Raw genomic sequence first — 8,926 nt, forward strand, 5'->3', positions numbered from 1 at the left:
GTACAAAATAGTGTACAAAATCACAAAAACAAAACGAGAAAAATACTAGGGTCTACTTCAAATCACATCATTGTCTCGTATAGATGAGATTTGAGGTGACAAAAAAATATACAGAAAATAATCCAGGGAAAATAAAGGGAATTTAGGACGGTAATAGATAATAATTTAGGGACATTTTTTTTGTATAATTTAGGGAAAATGAAGATGATAAAGAGGAAAAGAAATAAGAAGATAAGAGAAAATAAGAAGCAGAATATGATTATGAGCTAAAGGAGAAAGAGAAAAGAGCCAACAGGATAAAGATAGGCGTTGAAAGGAACCTACAAAGAAACGAACAAAGCACAACATGATAAAAACTTCGTGAGGCCATTGTTCAGGAAATAGACTGGTTTCAATGGCACACACGAGAAAACATACAGTATACTTACCAAACTACGAAAAATATTTACGAGACTATAATACCAAAATATGCGTAGGGGAGAAAAGAAACTTTTAAAACGAGCGATTTTCGTGCAGCATAAAGTCGTAAATCCACGTTCCCAGGGAGTGTTGCAAAAAGGATCAACGAGCAATAAGAAAACGTGCCGAGAGAATGAATATGGAAAACTTATTGTTTTTTTCCAATTTATTGTTTCATTACTGAAAACTTATTGTTTCATTTATCAAGGGTTTAGGCATTAAATTGCCCTTGGGATCAATTTAATTTGAAGAAACCATTACCGATTTTTATTTGTAAATGGTTTCTTGTTTCTTCAAATTTGGTCCTAAAAGTTCTGTAAACCTATTTAGCTCTGGCCTATGCCTTTGACAAAATTCTCAAATAAATGATGAAATTTCATGCCTCGGCTGGGATTGAACCTGTCACCGAAGCAGGTTAATTACTTTATGTTGAACCAGTCAAGGGAGTTCTAGGTTTAAACTCGAGGATTTTGTATTATTTAGTTCAAGAGCTAAACATGGTTCGTTCACTCATGAATACGGATTTCAAATTGTCTGTGCTGACAAGAGGTTGCAATATTATTAGTGTTTCTCTCTAAGTAATATCAAACACGAGTAGCAAACATTCAAAATGTCAAAGCAACAGGAGACATAAAGATTGTCAAAATATTACATCAAAACTGTCGAAATGTGGCAGTAGATAAAAATCCAAAAATAGACCGATTTTGCTCTTAATTTCTCTCACTTCAAAAATTTAAACCGAAATGTACATTTCCGTATTTTTTTATTTTTTTTACCTGACATAAAGAACACAAAATTGTGTCAGTTTCTCTACGCTTGTCCACATATTCCGAAAGGTGAGACAAAGAATGTAAATACCTCTGTGACAAATTTTATTGCTTCAAATTTTCAAAACAAAAAGTAAAGTCGAAAGACAACATGAGTCCAAAAATTTGAGTAATAAAAACGAAAAATTACATATTAATTCTTGACTATTATAATACCCGAAATTTTCTAGTTTCAAAAGGTAGAAACATTCAAGATGTCACTATTTATACATACCTACCTACGTAGGTATGTATAAATACCTATCTATGAACTAACAAATATTATGTTTGTCAAAACAAAAAGTAAATTCGGAAGAAAACATGAGTCCAAAAATTTGAAGTAATAAAAGCAACAAAAAAAACACATTTTTCTTGATTAGGTATAATATTCAAATTTCTCGAGTTTCAGACGAATATTTTCACGTTTCTTCGCTCTAATTTATGACCATTGGCCGATGCCAGTTGGCAATCCGTGTCAACAAGGTCAGACAGAGGTCAACAAGGATATTATCAACAATTCTAATTGTTAACAGCAACAATAACATGAGTATTGTTATGTTTGGTACTTCTTTTTCATCCCGTTGTTACAATGAGTAGTAGTTTTATGAACATGATGAATCATTTGAATTTATTAAAGGTATGTAGACGCCAATTTCAATTAGAGTGAGTGAGTGAGTTATGAAAAGAACTACTCTTTTAATTGACTCATTCAATGAGTCAACTCCCTATACATATAAGGATTTGAAGCGTGAAAAATAGAATAGAATGCACCTTGTTCACCCTGCTGGGATAGGTCTGATAGTGTGACAGGATAGGCGAAAAAATAAACAGTAAAGAAACAAGATAGGTAGGTAATTCTTTTAGTAATATTTCCATTCATGGCCTTAAAAAATGGCTGTTCTACTAAAGGCATCGAAGACAGCAATTAATTTCTTTTAAAAACAGCATTTAAAGATGTAATTTTTCGCAAATTCAAAAAGAACAGGAATATTTAACACGGTCAGATGACAAAAATTTATTGTCCTGAGCATTGTTTTATCACTATTTTGTCTCGTATGAAACATGCTTGAAAGACTAGGTGTGAAATCGGAAGAATATGGGATGCCGCAGATTCAAAGAGTAATAACTACGAGTAAATATACCCTAGGAAAAAGCGCTCTCTGAAATAAATTCTAACATTTCTAACCCCTTCTCTGAAATCTAACCTTCTCAGGATTGATTACAAATTTCATCTGTACACTAGGAGCTTTTTATTCTGATGGCTACTAATACTAAGGGGTTTTCCGATCACAGAAAGACGACTCACCTCGGCAAAATCAGCACAACCGGTCCAAAAATCACCAATATCAAACCCACAAAAGTCATTGAAAATTTTAATTTCTCCTTAATCTTATATAGTTTAATAAAAACCCATGAACCAGCCTAGTTAGCTGGGAGCTTGGATGGTAGCATGCCTGCCTTGTAAGCGCTAGGTTCGATTCCCGCACGGGCCGAACTTTATCCTAAACAGGTAATATTTGTTCTCGAAATGGCTGGCTTTCTCCTAGGCTGTCTCCTCACCTGTTACAGTTCCCTCTGTCAAACCTTTTCAAATCAACTCGAAATTAAGTTGAAACCTGGATGGAGAAAAAAAAAATCATAAAGATTCTCGTTTATTCTGAATCCCAGGATTTTGGTAAGTCCCAAGTTAAAAATCTTCTAATAAAATCGAACTTTCAAATAAAACTTAACTTATAACTTACCACACCTCTCAAGCACAAGTTAAATTTATAGAAAAAGATAACAGACACACACAAACACAAGTTAAAAAGAAGAGTGAAAATGAACAAAAGGAAATCAGAATTTGGGTTTCAATGAAAATTCTATTTAGTGGTAATTATGTTTTGCTTCACTTTGTTTTATAGATTAAAAGTTGAGAGATTAATTAACAAACGTAATCCATAGGGCTGTCAGGTGTGCATTCAGATGCAAGACGGTATTAATGTAAACACAACACAAACGAAACGGATAAAAAGCGATTTACACTTTAGACGAAAAGATGATTGGGTAAAAGATTACAGAGAGACAATTAATTCACAATGTTGAAAAATCAGAACACAAGGGCTGCACGTTTCTCAAACCGGCAGCTGAATGAAAAGAAAATCCTAATCCACTTCTTATAATTGATAAGAAACGTTTACAACATGAACATACCGATCCGTTATCTTGTATCACCGGGCAAAGAATGAACTTCAATTTAAACTTGAATTTTTTCACTTTTATAAAAACTTCGGTTTAATCTGCGGACATACGATCTAAAAATAAAACGGCTCCTCCCGTTGGTTAACGCCAACCAATCAGAAACGGTCTTACATATTCAGACACGAATCTGTTTGAATTTTCAACGTTCAATTCAAAATCGAATCCGTTTTGTCGTGTTGCCGAATTTTGATCAAATTTGAACTTTTATTTTACTGTAATTTTGCATCAAGGTGAAATTATTTTTGACTTTTTTTGGAGACATCAATGCTAGGTTCGGGTGAAGTGAAAGTGCAAGGTCATATTACTTGAAACAGGTCAGTTATATCACCATTCGTTTGAACATAGATTGAAATTAGAACTGCAACAGGTAGGAAAATTCGAGTTTGAAGACATTGAGAATACCCATATGAGTATGCTACAGCTATAGATGTATGTAACTGTAAATAGAACATTCTACAAGTGCCTTTGAAGTAGTAGTCATGGTATTAATTGATAGAAACACACATATAATTATAAGTAGAGCTTTATGTAGACTGTCAACTTAGAACAAGTTGTCCCCTTATGCTAACACATGAAATTGTGTTCAATTATTGTGCTTAACTCAGTCCGTAAATCTCAATTCCAAGATGTCATTCAAATTAGCAACTAAAATCCCTAAATGCTTTAATTTTCCAAAGGTTGGAGTGGGTTTCACCAACCTTCTTTCTAGCCTCTAACAGCCTGTTGGAACTCAACAGCCTTTTTGCTTAACAACTAACAACCCTGTTAAGTAAGCCTAAACAAATCAAATGGAGCTTAACAGGTCTTCTGGGAACTGAAAAGGAAAAAATATACATATTGGTCAAATCCACTGAGTCATATAAAAACAGACTGTTTTGCATGGGGAAAAAGTAGGTAAATGTACTCAGAGCTTTTTGAGACTGTCAGCTTAGAACAATATGCCATAGTATGCTAACAGTTTAATTAGATCTATGGGATCCTTGGATAAAAAAAAAACACTGAAAGCTAGAAACTTTGGTTAGATAAGTACCTACCCATCTACTTCCAAAGTATTTTCAAAATTTGCTCTATTCTATAAGCTCCTGAACTAATAAGATTGTAAAAAGAGACCCTTTTAACAAAGCTAATTATCTACTAAAAATCAAGGAGAAAAAAATTGAGTTTCATAGTTTTCAGGAATTGAAATTTGAATTTAGGTCCATGATTCGAGAGTTCTACCTGAGAATATGTGTGCTCATCAGGTAGCCCTGGCAGACGGACATTTTCAGCCGTACCTGTCAGGTCTACCTGATAGTGGGTGTGCTCGTCAGCTATACCTAATCAGGTGTACCTGTCAGGTCTACCTGATAGTGAATGGCTGGCCTAAGACTTAGCGAAATTCTCTGGTGTCTTAATACCTTTATTATTTCAGAGTTGATTTAGGTAGGTGACATGAATTTTCACACAATCGTATAGGGCAGAACGTTGCCAAAATGTTTGAACAGGCTGTGGAAAACAATCTTCCTACTAAACTTGTATCAGAATGAAGACAAGGTAAACTGTTCAAATATTTGACAGGGTGTTTGTGAAGTGACCGTCTCGGGCGGAATTTTGTGTTTCATAAGTTCTGAAAGAATGGTAGAAGACATGTTTCAGATTGACTGAGTGGCAAAATGCAAAATGAGCTTGTTGGTTTCAAAGTGTGTAACTATCTAATCATTCAATTTCAAGAAATAACAGTAATTTGGACAGCATTAAGTAGGAATGAGCCATCGAAAAATATGTAAATTTTAATCCACCAAAAGATTTTTTTACTCCCAGTTCCCTTTTTTAAGTGGTTCTTTTCTGTTAATAGATTAAAATCACTGAAGACTCCTTCTATGTTCTATGAAAATACCTTCGATTAGAAGGGCAGATTCAACAACCCTGTACTCTAAAATATGTGGACAAAAAAACATGAGAAATATGTGGACAAAAAAGATGAGAATGGACGACCCAAGAGATTTTTTTCTCTAAAACAGCAGCGTGTCAAATTTTCAAATGAGTTTCGAGCAGATCGCAGTTCATCGTCTGGACCTCTGCCATAAAGTCTGAGTAATTATATTCTGCTCGGCACGACACCTTCGGCTTCTAACTTGGGACGGGGCAGGGCCGAAATCGGGGACCCTGCAAGGGGGTTGGGCGAAGTCGCGGACCCTACAAGGGACTATAAACAGGAAGGAGAACAGCAAACCCTAACCAGCCTAGAGCTAGCTGGCAGTTCTCAAAGAGTTCTTTCTGCTTTTAAAGAACAAGCATAAGTTCTCATGGTGGTTGATTGTGGTTCAGGACAAGCCAAAGCCAATTGAATATGGCTAGAGACCATCACCCCGGTGTATGGCAGAAAAAAAAGAGGTATCCTTTCTTTATTCTGCCATCACCATTCGGTCACAGCTGAAGCTGCTACAACAACAACAACAACAACAACTTTTTCGCTTTTCCCGGGGACTTTGTTTGGAAAGGACAAACCCGAAATCGAGATGGATTGGAAAAGACTGGGGCATTGGGCTAATGTGCGAGTGGCTACTGTATGTCATTGGAACGAATTAAATAAAAACGGCGGTGAAACACTCATTAAAAAAATCACCCTCAGATGTCCCCGCCTTGGGCCCAAGCCTGAGAAATACTTATACTCTCTCATTCAGCTTCTGTTATTCTCGCGCTGATAGTGTTTTGAGTGTTTTCCGTCTTGCATCGTCTGCTGAGAATTCCTAGGATCCTCTGAGGCGTGCATGTGCAACTGCATCTGCTTGTGCACGCAGCATTCTGCAGGGTCTTGGACTCAGCAACTTGCACCAGTTTTGAGCGGAACGGATAGCTTTTTCCTATCCTGTCCTCCTTCTCTCTTCCATTTCAAGACGATAAGACCTTTGTAGTTACACTTACTCCCTCTGTCAAACCTTTTTATTTTTTAAGAGATTTGATAGAGGGAACTGTAACTGCTAAGGTCTTATCGTCCCGGAATCGAAGAGAGAAGGAAGGCAGGATAGGAGAAATCCAGCCTTTCCAAGAACCCAGTTTCCTGCGGATATTCTTGTGGTGCACTATCCGTTAAGGCTGTTGACGACCAGCTTGACAAGTTTAATTTTATTGACGACTATGCGAAATATTTCGGTGGATGTCCATTTTCTCTCCAGTTCTATAGAACGTGGTCTCTGTCGTAGCATGCCTGAAATGAGGTTCCACCCAAACGGAAAATATTTCATCTTCAAAATATCCCTCAACTTGAGACAAATCTTGAGACTTGGGACATTTCATCTTCAAAATGTCCCTCAAATCTTGGGACTTGAGACAAATCTTGGGACTTGAGACAAATCTTGAGAATTTATAAATTTAATGATGTGTGTCCCTTTCCCGGACCACTGTGACCCCTATCATATTCACCGCATTCACAGGCTAGGTAAATTAAAACACCGTTTGTCATCGTTGTTACATAACATTCGATATTCGCACCGCCTGACAGGCGAAAAATAAAACGATTAAATTCATGAGATTGAATTTATCATGAGTTTGAAGATGAGATTAAATTCATGAGTGACCCCTATCATATTCACCGCATTCACAGGCTAGGTAAATTAAAACACCGTTTGTCATCGTTGTTACATAACATTCGATATTCGCATCGCGTGACAGGTGAAAAATAAAACGATTAAATTCATGAGATTGACTTTATCATGAGTTTGAAGATGAGATTAAATTCATGGGATTGAATTTATCATGAGATTCTCAGCGGCTTACTAATCTGGCTAGCTCGACAATGTAGTGAATACCAAAACCGACTTTTGGCGTTGGAAATAGACTCTGCCCACCCGTGCTCTGTTCGTATCTTGCACCGCTTACTTCGGGATACCTAAATAATTATTGCTCCACTAAAAATAGATTTCTTTAAATTAAAAAGAAATGTATATTCTACTTGAACTCTTCGGGCCCCCGAGGTCACAAAATTGACATATCGTCTGCCTTGTAAGCGCTATGCCGCGGGTTCGATTCCCTCCCGGGGTGTAAAAATAGATTTCTTTAAATTAAAAAGAAATGTATATTCTACTTGAACTCTTCGGGCCCCCGAGGTCACAAAATTGACATATCGTCTACCTTGTAAGCACTATCAGATTCGATTCCCTCATGGGGTGGACTTTCTACTATTCTGTCTTGCTTGCCTACTATTCTGTCTTCCTTCTCTCTTCGATTTCTGGACGATAAGACCTTAGGAATTACAGTTTAAATAAAAGAAGAGGTTTTAAAATACATATACGATTAAATAAGCCAGCCTAGATATAGCTTGCTTGGTAGCGCGTCTGCCTTGCAAGCCCTATGCCGCGGGTTCGATTCCCGCCCGGGGTGGATTTTATCCTGTTCGTTCTCGGAACGGCTTATGCTTGCTTTGTGATATGTGAGTAGGCTCCCACTACCTACTCTACCTAAATAGGTAATTACTTCCTTCATATTTTACCTACCTACCTACCAAAGTACAGGTATATGATACCTATAATTTCATCAAAGTAAAGGTATGTACCTCTGTTCCTACAGTATACCTACCTGTCCATCAGTTTTTGACAGGTCTTCAACTTTAAAAACTTCTTTTCTACCAGAAATGGTACCTCTACCTAGCTAATCTGTTCACCTTTTTTTCCTCGACATTACTCATTACAAAAAAAAAAGTTTAAACTTCAAATTAAACTTTTATTCCCGACTGATAGGTAAATAGGTACTTTTTTCATGCAAATCATATAAAGCATCTAAAATAATCTACACCGATCTAGGTAGATTCTATAACTGTTACTTACCTATACAATTATACATAAGTAGTTACCTAAGTAAGTATATACGTACTTTTTAAATAAATAGTTGTTACTTACTTTGAAAAATAAATAGTAGTTACCTACTAATTTTTTAAATAGCTTTCACTTTAGTTCCGGAATCGCGAGGTTGAACTTGAACTTAATTTTTCTTTTAATTTTCGTTCAAATAGGAAATCCGTTTATTTTGCCGACCGGAAAGGTGAAAGTTCCGAAATTAACAATGGTAAGTAGCTTTTAGCTTCTATTTATATATGTAAATAAGGAACAGAAGGTAATGTCAATCAATCAAATTTCAAATTGTTTGTGGTAAAGCAGAGCTTTTTCACAATTTTTGTGGATATCATAGCATCACTAATCAATATTGCAATCTTTTTACACTGGTCGCTACCTGATTAACCTCGCTTGTCCTCATGAGGCTGAGTGCACCCCGAACTCCAAGCACAGAGCTGAAAAAACTTCGTCCCCGCTGGGAATTGAACCCGGAATCTCCGACGTACAAACCGGAGGTTCCATCGATGCGTAGGTACCTTGAATCTATTTAAAGGTATGTGGGTAAGTCAAATAAAACGAAAGAAGAAAAACAAACAAATCTTCAAGTTCAAG

At 36.4% G+C, this 8,926-nt stretch overlaps 1 protein-coding gene across 1 annotated transcript in view; it reads right to left on the reverse strand.

The window, feature by feature from the left end:
• The window catches only part of LOC103524328 (myosin heavy chain, muscle-like), an 82,092-nt gene extending 79,484 nt beyond the window's left edge, over positions 1-2,608 (reverse strand). Inside the window, exon 1 of the mRNA XM_026833421.1 lies at positions 2,572-2,608. The gene's annotated coding sequence lies outside the window, so the exon portion shown is untranslated. The remainder of the gene's footprint in view (positions 1-2,571) is intronic.
• Between the last annotated feature and the right edge of the window lie 6,318 nt (positions 2,609-8,926).

This window comes from Diaphorina citri, unplaced genomic scaffold (assembly GCF_000475195.1).
Source record: "Diaphorina citri unplaced genomic scaffold, Diaci psyllid genome assembly version 1.1 scaffold92, whole genome shotgun sequence".
NCBI lineage: Eukaryota > Metazoa > Arthropoda > Insecta > Hemiptera > Psyllidae > Diaphorina > Diaphorina citri.